An 11,025-nucleotide genomic window follows, 5' to 3' on the forward strand; every position below is an offset into this window, starting at 1 on the left:
CGATTCATCCCGGTAGTACTAAGATGTATTAGGACCTATGCCAGAGGTTCTGGTGGACTAGGATGAAGAGAGAAATTGCTCAGTTTATTGCTAACTGTGACGTTTGTCGTCGCGTTAAGGCAAAGCATCAAAGACCTGCTGGCACCCTTCAGCCTTTAGCTATTCCTGAGTGGAAATGGGATAAAGTTGGTATGGATTTCATCACCGGCTTTCCCAGGACCAAGAGAGGGAATAATGCTATCTTCATAGTCATTGATCGTCTATCCAAAGTGGCGCACTTCCTACCTGTTCGAGAGAGTATCACTGCTAGTCAGCTCGCTAACTTATATATTTCTCGAATAGTATCACTTCATGGTGTTCCACTAGAGATCAATTCAGACCGTGGCAGTCTTTTCACTTCTCATTTCTGGGATAGTTTCAAAACTGCCATGGGAACCCATCTTTCCTTCATTACCGCTTTCCACCCTCAGTCGAGTGGTCAGGTGGAAAGGGTCAACAAAATTCTTGTAGACATGCTTAGAGCCTGCGTTATCTCATTCGGTATGGATTGGGAGAAATGTCTTCCTTTTGCTGAGTTTGCTTATAACAATAGCTATGAATCCAGCCTCAAGAAATCTCCTTTTGAGATTCTCTATGGACGAAGATGTCGAACACCTTTGAACTGGTCAGAAACCGGTGAAAGACAATTCTTTGGACCGGACATGATCCAGGAGGCAGAAGAGGAAGTTCGCATCATTCGTGAGAACTTGAAAACAGCCCAGTCTCGTCAAAAGAGTCAGTATGATCGTCATCATAAGGATATGACATATGAAGTTGGCGACAAAGCTTACCTTCGGGTTACTCCTTTGAAGGGTACCCATCATTTCGGTATCAAGGGCAAGTTGGCTCCTCGCTACATTAGTCCTTTTCGCACTCTTGCTAAACAAGGAGAGGTTGCCTACCAGTTGGAACTACCCCCACATCTTTCTCGAGTTCATGATGTCTTCCACGTATCTCAACTCAGGCGTTGCTTCTCGGATCGAGGTCGTCGCCGGCCGAACTCTGGCGAGGCCGACGTGGCTGTCATTAGCGCCTAATCCTGCAGCCTAAACCACCCCACCAGCCGCTGCCCATGGGCCCCAAGGCCAAGTCAAACCCTGGTCAGTGGGGGTTTGACCCGAGCTTAACAACTGTTTCACTGACGAGTGGCCCCCACACGTCAGGTTTGACCCAGGTTGACTGCTGACACAGTGCTGACCTCAAGCTGATGCAATAAATGATTTCTGGAATTATTTTAACTCAGGAAATTCTAGAAAATGCTATAAACTTCAAAAAATTGTAGAAATTCAACCGTAGCTTAGATTCAGGTAATTTATATATGAAAAATTATTAGAAAAGTGCAATCTTTCCATCTGTACTAGTTTCATGCATGACAAACCAACTTATACCTACTGTATAAGTGAAACACTAAAGTGGCATTTATAAAGAGCTTACTTGGAATTGCATTTGAATCCTTGATTCAAATGGACTTCATCCAAATAGAATGCAAGCTGCATTAGCTCAAACAACATCACATCTACATGCCATGTTCATGCATCATGTTGTTGCATAGGATTGTGTTTTGATTGTCGACACCATTCCTTCTCGATAGGTCCTGCTCCAGAGAGTGTTCCAGAGTACCTATCTAAGGAGCAGTGCCCCCTTGTTGATCTACCAGGAAAGCAAACCCCCTTGTTGATCTACCAGGAAAGCAAACCCCCCTGTTCATTCCGATACAATCCTACTCTATCGCTCCTGCTCTCAGTTATTGCATTAGGACAACAAAGATTCATCTGCTACTTTGTGCTGCGGTAGTTGAACCCATTCCTCTCCATGACCTATCATTGCCATAGTAAATAGTTGAAACCCACTAGCATGTGTAGGAGTTGATTGAAGCCATTATTGTGTTCCTACCATGCCATGCCTGCTATTGCTTAGAGTGTGTCAGGTCCAATTCATTGGGAATGAATTGGAGTGCAGTACTACGTTCTAATGCTGAGAGTGAAGTGTGTGAACATGATTTGGTAAAGGTAGCGGTGATAGGCCATGTTGGAGTACATGGTGGGTTGTCTCATTGGAACCGTCCTTAAGAACTGAGTTCTATGTACGTTGTCCAACGACTAGCTACTACCACACATTGGAATGCTAAAGTTCCCCTCTTGACTTATTAACCAACTTGATCTCTGTCCAGGAGTTGCAACTAGTTTCTGGTGTTTGTAGGTAGTGCTATTTTTCTACTAAGTGGCACCCTATAGGGTGGGCTTGGGACAGACTAGGCACATGTGGCCTGGTGTACCGAGTGGCACCCGAATGGTGGGCTCGGGAACCCTGCACACATCGTTCGGGGCCGTGAGCGACACCCCGGCGGGATCTCCTTGCGTATGGAACCCGAATAGGCGGTAAACCTGGACTAGAGTATTGTGTGGTTAGTTAGGTCGTGGCCAACACCCTCGCCAGGCTTCCACTTGAAGGCTGCCGAGATACATGTCGTGTACATGGCGGTAAGTGGCGAGAGCTTGTGTGAAGAAGTATACCCCTGTAGGGTTAACATGATCTACTCGAATAGTCGGGTCCACGGTTATGGACTTCTTGGATGCTTACATGGTACATAGAAAACTTGAAGTGGATACTATAAAATGCTCAAGACAAGTGTGAGTGCTATGGATGGCCTTCTTGTAGGGAGACGGGGATGAATCCATAGTAGTGTATTGTGTGGTGATTAGTGGACTCGTGTGTGCCATATCACCTCAAAGAAGTTCTGGTAGTCGTAGAACAGGATAGCCACAGAGTCAAAGCTACCTTGCTGCAACTAAACCCCACATTACCCTCTTGATACAAGTGCATGTATGATAGGATCTGATGTAAGTCTTGCTGAGTACCTTTGTACTCATGTTGCTTTATTTATGTTTTTGCAGCGGAGACTTCAGTCTTACTAGTGTTCTCATGGGCTTCGACAAGTAGCTTGTACCTCAGCTACGATCCTGATCAGATGTTGTAGATAGTCAGGCTCTTCAGCCTTTTTCATTTGTAAATGTCTGTACTCCGACATGTAATGCTTCTGCTTGCCGCTTGTTTGATCTGAATGTTGGGTCATGTGACCCCTATTTGTAATAAATGCTATGATGGCTCTTCTGAGCCTTTATCTATATGAGTTGTTGAGTTATGTTGTGATACCATGTTGTACAACACATACTTGCATGTTATGCATACGTGTAATGTGTATTGCTATGTGTGGGATCTGACTATCTAGTTGTTTATCCTTAGTAGCCTCTCTTACTAGGAAATGTCTCCTAGTGTTTCCACTGAGCCCTGGTACCTTGCTACTGCTCCGGAACACTTAGGCTGGCCGGCATGTGTCCTTCTTCGTTCCTGTGTCTGTCCCTTCAGGGAAATGTCATGCGGTGTCTACCGGAGTCCTGTTAGCCTGCTACAGCCCGGTGTACCGGAGTCCTACTAGCATAGTTGCTACAGCCTGGATTCACTCGTTGATGACCGACCCGTTCGTTGCTGGGTCATGTATGCTTGTCCCTGTAAGTTAGTGCCACTTTGGGTTCACGACTAGCCATGTCAGCCCGGGTTCTTTGTCAAATGGATGCTAGTGACACTATCATATACGTGTGCCAAAAGGCGCAAACGGTCCCGGGCATGGTAAGGCGACACCCGTGGGAATACCGTGCGTGAGGCCGCAAAGTGATATGAGGTGTTACATGCTGGATCGGTGTGGCATAGAATCGGGGTCCTGACACATGCGAACTAGAAAGATGCCCCCCACACACACACACACAGAGAGAGAGATGGAGAGAAAGGAAGAGGGACGAACAAGGTTTTTTTGTCGGATACATGCGACAGAATTGAATATTGTCGGAGAGAGAGAGAGAGATAGAGAGAGAGAACAGGAGTCCGGGAGAGGGGGAGGTCGCGTTTTATGCATCAAAGACTGATATAAACCATGTTTCGATATAAACTTGCATTCAAATATTTAAATTGGAGAACATGTTGTCTGCAATCCACACATGAATGGATATATGCATATATCAAACAAGTTCATTAATTTGACTTTCAACATTTTCATGGAGTACTATAATACTGTACAACATGTTACTCGATTGAGGTGTTCAATTTTGGATTTAGTTCACTATTTTTACCTAGTGAACGAGCTATTTCATTGAATCGAGATATTTCATTTTGGGTTTGATTCGCATTTTTGAGTGGGTCAACTATTTGTCATATAGTAAATCGCTAGCAACGAGCATGTAAAAACACATTACTCCCGAGCATCATCTCTCCATCTAAAAAAGAAGTGGCAAGCTAATATTTAAAAATTTGATTCAAATCGACTTGGTAAGGTAGACGTGGATGCACGTTCTCCCAAAATTTAAACGAACCGTTAAACATCCTCTGCTCGGTGGAGTTCGCCCGAGAAAATAAATGGGAGACACGAAATTACCGTCCTATGTGGGACACGCATCAATTGGCCCGTTGTACATCGAGGGTATGTTCGTAACTTCATCCAAGCGCGCCTTCTCCTTGGCTAAAATGACATGTGCCGAATAATTCATAAACCATGGTCGGCAAAACACGCCCTCCTCGCCCGAAATAGCTCGCGCCCACTATTTCTAAACACGCTCTCCTCACCCGAAATCGCTCGCGCCCACTATAGTTCAAAACACGCCCTCCTCGCCCGAAATCGCTCCCGCCCACAATTTGGGGAGAAGAAAAGTTACTCTACTATCCCCGACCCTCAGTACACAGACCCAAGCCGAGAAGCCTAAAGGCAGGGGTAGAACTGTAACTCCCCCTCACATTTCAGACAAATGCGTCCGTAAGACATGGTTCCACTCCCCTCCCCCCGCCCCCCTGCTACTTCTTGAGCTTGCGTTGGTTTTCCTCGAAGAGGAGAGGGTGATACAGCAAAGTGTAGTGTAAGTATTTCCCTCAGTTTTGAGAACCAAGGTATCAATCCAGTAGGAGGCTCCTCAAAAGTCCCACGCACATACACAAATAAACTGAGAACTCGCAACCAACGCAATAAAGGGGTTGTCAATCCCTTCACGGCCACTTGCGAAAGTGAGATCTAATAAAGATAGTATGATAAGATAAATATATTTTTGGTATTTTATAAGATAGATGCAAAAAGTAAATATGCAAATAAAGATAGATTGAAAACAAATATGATAAGAGATAGACCCGGGGGCCATAGGTTTCACTAGAGGCTTCTCTCAAGATAGATAAGTATTACGGTGGGTGAACAAATTACTGTCGAGCAATTGGTAGAAAAGCGCATAGTTATGAGATTATCTAGGCATGATCATGTATATAGGCATCACGTCCATAACAAGTAGACCGACTCCTGCCTGCATCTACTACAATTACTCCACACATCAACCGCTATCCAGCATGCATCTAGAGTATTAAGTTCATAAGAACAGAGTAACGCATTAAGCAAGAAGACATGATGTAGAGGGATAAACTCATGCAATATGATATAAACCCCATCTTTTTATCGTCGATGGAAACAATACAATACGTGTCTTGCAACCCTTTCTGTCACTGGGTAAGAACAATGCAAGATTGAACTCAAAGCTAAGCACTTCTCCCATGGCAAGAAGAACCAATCTAGTAGGCCAAACCAAACTGATAATTCAAAGAGACTTGCAAAAGATAACTCAATCATACATAAAAGAATTCAAAGTAGATTCAAATATTATTCATAGATAAACTTGATCATAAACCCACAATTCATCGGATCTCGACAAACACACTACAAAAAGAGATTACATCGAATAGATCTCCACAAGAGAGGGGGAGAACATTGTATTGAGATCCAAAAAGAGAGAAGAAACCATCTAGGTAATAACTATGGACCCGTAGGTCTGTGGTAAACTACTCACAACTCATAGGAGGGGCAAGGATGTTGATGTAGAAGCCCTCCATGGTTGATTCCCCCTCCGGCAGAGTGCCGGCGAAGGCTCCAAGATGAGATCTCGTGGATACAGAAGGTTACGGCGGTGGAAATTGTGTTTCGTGGTGCTCCTGGAAGTTTTCGGGGTACGTAGATATATATAGGAGGAAGAAGTACGTCGGTGGCCGCCCGAGGGGCCCACGAGACAGGGGGCGGCCCCCTATCTCGTGGGGCCATGGGGAGCTTCTTGACTTGCACTCCAAGATCTCCGGATCAGATTTGTTCCAAAAATCACGCTCCCGAAGGTTTCATTCCATTTGGACTCCGTTTGATATTCCTTTTCTTCGAAATACTGAAATTGGCAAAAAACCAGCAATATGGACTGGGCCTCCGGTTAGTAGGTTAGTCCCAAAAATGATATAAATGTGTAAAAAAAGCCCATAAACATTCAAAAGGGGTAATATAATAGCATGGAACAATCAAAATTTATAGATACATTGGAGACGTATCAAGCATCCCCAAGCTTAATTCCTGCTCGCCCTCGAGTAGGTAAATGATAAAAAGATAATTTTTGATGTGGAATGCTACCTAGCATAATTCATAATGTATTTTTCTTTATTGTGGCATGAATGTTCAGATCCAAATGAATAAAAAATAAAAGTTCATATTGACATAAGAAATAGTAATACTTCAAGCATACTAATCAAGGTAATCATGTCTTCTCAAAATATCATGGATAAAGAAAGTTATCCCTACAAAATCATATAGTCTGGCTGTTGCTCTATCTTCATCACACAAAGTATTTAATCATGCACAACCCCGATGACAAGCCAAGCAATTGTTTCATACTTTAATAATCTCAAACTCTTTCAACTTTCACGCAATACATGAGCGTGAGCCATGGACATAGCACTATATGTGGAATAGAATGGTGGTTGTGGAGAAGACAAAAAGGAGAAGATAGTCCCACATCAACTAGGTGTGTCAACGGGCTATGGAGATGCCCATTAATAGATATCAATGTGAGTGGCTAGGGATTGCCATGCAATGGATGCACTAGAGCTATAAATATATGAAAGCTCAACAAAAGAATCTAAGTGGGTGTGCATCCAACTCGCTTGCTCATGAAGACCTAGGGCACTTTGTGGAAGCCCATCATTGGAATATACAAGCCAAGTTCTATAATGAAAAATTCCCACTACTATATGAAAGTGACAACATATGAGACTCTCTATCATGAAGATCATGGTGCTATTTTAAAGCACACGTGTGGAAAAAGAGATAGTAGGATTGTCCCTTCTCTCTTTTTCTCTCATTTTTTTCTTCTTTTTATTTTTTCTTTGGCCTTCCCTTTTTTTCTTTTTGGCCTTTCTCATTATTTTTTCATTATTTTTTCTTTTTGTAAAGTCCGAAGTCCCGACTTGTGGGGGAATCATAGCCTTCATCATCCTTTCCTCACGAGGACAATGCTCTAATAATGAAGATCATCACACTTTTATGGATTTAAAACTCAAAGCTAGAACAAGATGTGACTCTAAATGAATGCCTCCGGCGGTGTACCGGGATATGCAATGAATCAAGAGCGACCTGTATGAAAATCATGAAGGTGGCCTTGCCACAAATACGATGTGAACTACATGATCATGCAAAAAGCAATATGAAAAAAAGTAATGCGTGTCATATGAACGGAACGGTGGAAAGTTGCATCGCAATATATCTCGGAATGGCTATGGTAATGCCATAATAGGTAGGTATGGTGGCTGTTTTGAGGAAAGTATATGGTGGGTGTATGGTACCGGCGAAAGTTGCGCGGCACAAGAGAGGCTAGCAATAATGGAAGGGTGAAAGGGTGCGTATAATCCATGGACTCCACATTAATCAAAAGAACTCATGCACTTATTGCAAAATTTTAGAAGTCATCAAAAACCAAAGCACTACGCGCATGCTCCTAGGGGATAGATTGGAAGGAAAATACCATCGCTCGTCCCTGACCGCCACTCATAAGGAAGACAATCAATAAATAAAATTGTGCTCCAACTCCATCACAAAGAAGTTCACCATACGAGCATGCTACGGGAATCACAAACTTCAACACAAGCATTCTTTAAATTCATAATCACCCAACTAGCATCACTTTAATATCACTACCTCCATATCTCAAAACAATTATCAAGCATCAAATTGATCATAGCATCCAATTCACTTCCTATGATAGTTTTTATTATACCCAACTTGGATGCTCATCATTCTAGGACCAACATTAAGATCGTAGAAAATACCATGCTGTTATAAAAGACTCTCAAAATAATATAAGTGAAGCATCAGAGATTCTTCAAAATTAAGACACCACCGTGCTCTAAAAGATATAAGTGAAGCACTAGAGCAAAAACTATCAAGCTCAAAAGATATAAGTGAAGCACAAAGAGTATTCTAGAAAATTCTAATCAAATAGGCTTCTCACAAAAGGTGTGTACAGCAATTATGATTGTGGAAAACTAAAAATCAAAGACTAATATAATACACGACGCTCCAAGCAAAACACATATCATGTGGCGAATAAAAATATAGCTCCAAGTAAAGTTACCAATGAACGAAGACGAAAGAGGGGATGCCTTCCCGGGGCATCCCCAAGCTTAGGCTTTTGGCTATTCTTGAATGTCTTGGGGTGCCATTGGCATCCCCAAGCTTAGGCTCTTGCCACCCTTTATTCCATAGTCCATAAAAGCTTTACCCAAAACTTGAAAACTTCACAACACAAAACTCAAAAGGAAATCTTATAAGCTCCGTTAGTGAAAGAAAACAAAACCACCACATAAGGTACTGCAATGAACTCATTCTTTATTTAATTTTGTGTTAAACCTACTGTATTCCAACTTATTTATGGTTCATAGACCGAATTACTAGCCATATATGCATTGAAATAAGCAAACAACACACGAAAAACAGAATCTGTCAAAAACAGAACTGTCTGTAGCAATCTGTAACTAACGCAAACTTCTGGAACTGTAAAAATCCTAACAAAATAGGAAGTCCTGGAAAATTTGTTTATTGAACACCAGAAAAAAGAATCAATGCAAAAGCACGTTCCTGTGATTTAACAAAATTATATCCATGCGTGCAAAGTTTCTGTTTTTCAGCAGAATCAAATCAACTATCATTGTAGGTTATCCTATAGGTTCTACTTGGCACAAACACTAATTAAAAGATAAAAACACATATAAACAGAAGGTAGATGCAAGATTTATTCCTAAACAGGAGAAAAAACAAAAAACCTAAAGAAAATTGGGTTGCCTCCCAACTAGCGCTATAGTTTAACGCCCCTAGCTAGGCATAAAAGCAAGGATAGATTTAACTAGTGCCATCTTTGGCACTAAATTCATAAGTAGCACGCATGATAGATTCATAAGGTAATTTGACTTTCTTTCTTGGAAAGTGCTCCATGCCTTTCTTTAAAGGAAATTGGAATCTAATGTTCCCTTCCTTCATATCAATAATCGCACCAATCGTTCTAAGGAAAGGTCTACCAAGAATAATAGGGCTAGAAAGATTGCAATCAATATCAAGGACGATAAAATCTACGGGAACCAAATTTCTATTTGCAAAAATAAGAACATCATTGATCCTTCCCATAGGCTTTTTAATGGTGGAATCCGCAAGGTGCATATTTAAAGAGCAATCATCAAGATCATGGAAACCTAGGATATCACATAAAGTTTTCGGAATCATGGAAACACTAGCACCCAAATCACACAAAGCAAAACACTCATAATCTTTAATTCTAATATTTATAGTAGGTTCCCACTCATCATTAAGTTTTCTAGGTATAGAAACTTCTAAATCAAGTTTTTCATCATAAGATTGCATCAAGGCATCAACAATATGTTTGGTAAAAGCTTTATTTTGACTATAAGCATGAGGAGAATTAACAACGGATTATAACAAGGAAATACAATCTTTCAAAGAGCAATTATCATAATCAAATTAATTGAAATCCGAGACAGTAGGTTCAATATTATTAGAAGTTGAAGATTCTCCAATCTCACTTTTACCAAATTTAACATCAAGATCTAAAGATTCCGAATTTTTGGGACGCCTTCTAGGCAAAGTTGATTCATCATCACTCCCATAATCATCAAAATTCATATTGCAAAACATATATCTAATCAGAGATGCATCAATAACTTTAAGATCCTCATCATTATTTTCACGGAGACTAAAGAACACGCTTTTATAAAGCTTTCTTTTTTAGCACGCAATCTAGCGGTTCTTTCCTTGCACTCGTCAATGGAAATTCTCATTACTTTGAGAGACTCATTGATATCATGCTTAGGAGAAGAAGATCCAAGTTTAAGAGAATTAACATCAAGCGAAAGTCTATCAACGTTCCTAGCCAAATCATCAACTTTGAGCAATTTTTCTTCAAGCAAAGCATTAAAATTCTTTTGTGAAATCATAAATTCTTTCACACTATTCTCAAAATCAGAGGGTATATTATTAAAATTACCATAAGAATTATTTTAGGAATTTCCATAATTATTAGAGGGATTACTAGGGAACAGTCTAGTATTAAAATTTCCTCTACAAGCATTGTTTTCAAAACTATTCCTACCAACAAAATTCACATCCATAGATCCATTATTATTCTCAATCAAGGAAGACAAAGGCATATCATTGGGATCAAGAGGAGTATTTTTAGTAGCCAACATCTTCATAAGTTCATCCATCTTTCCACTCAAAACATTGATTTCTTCTATAGCATGCACATTTTTACTAGAAGATCTTTTGGTGTGCCATTGAAAATAATTAGCCATAATATTATCAAGCAATTTTTTAGCATCTCCTAACGTAATTTCCATAAACGTGCCTCCCGCGGCCGAATCTAAGAGATTTCTAGAAGCAAAGTTCAAATCGGCATAAAAATTTTGTATGATCATCCATAAATTCAAACCATGAGTAGGGCAATTGCGAAGCATCAATTTCATTCTTTCCCAAGATTGGGCAACATGCTCATGATCAAGTTGTTTAAAATTCATAATATTGTTCCTAAGAGTGATGATCTTTGCGGGAGGAAAGTACTTAGAGATAAAAGCATCTTTGCACTTCTT

The sequence above is a fragment of the Triticum dicoccoides genome, chromosome 7B (assembly GCF_002162155.2).
Source record: "Triticum dicoccoides isolate Atlit2015 ecotype Zavitan chromosome 7B, WEW_v2.0, whole genome shotgun sequence".
In the NCBI taxonomy this organism is placed as follows: Eukaryota; Viridiplantae; Streptophyta; class Magnoliopsida; order Poales; family Poaceae; genus Triticum; species Triticum dicoccoides.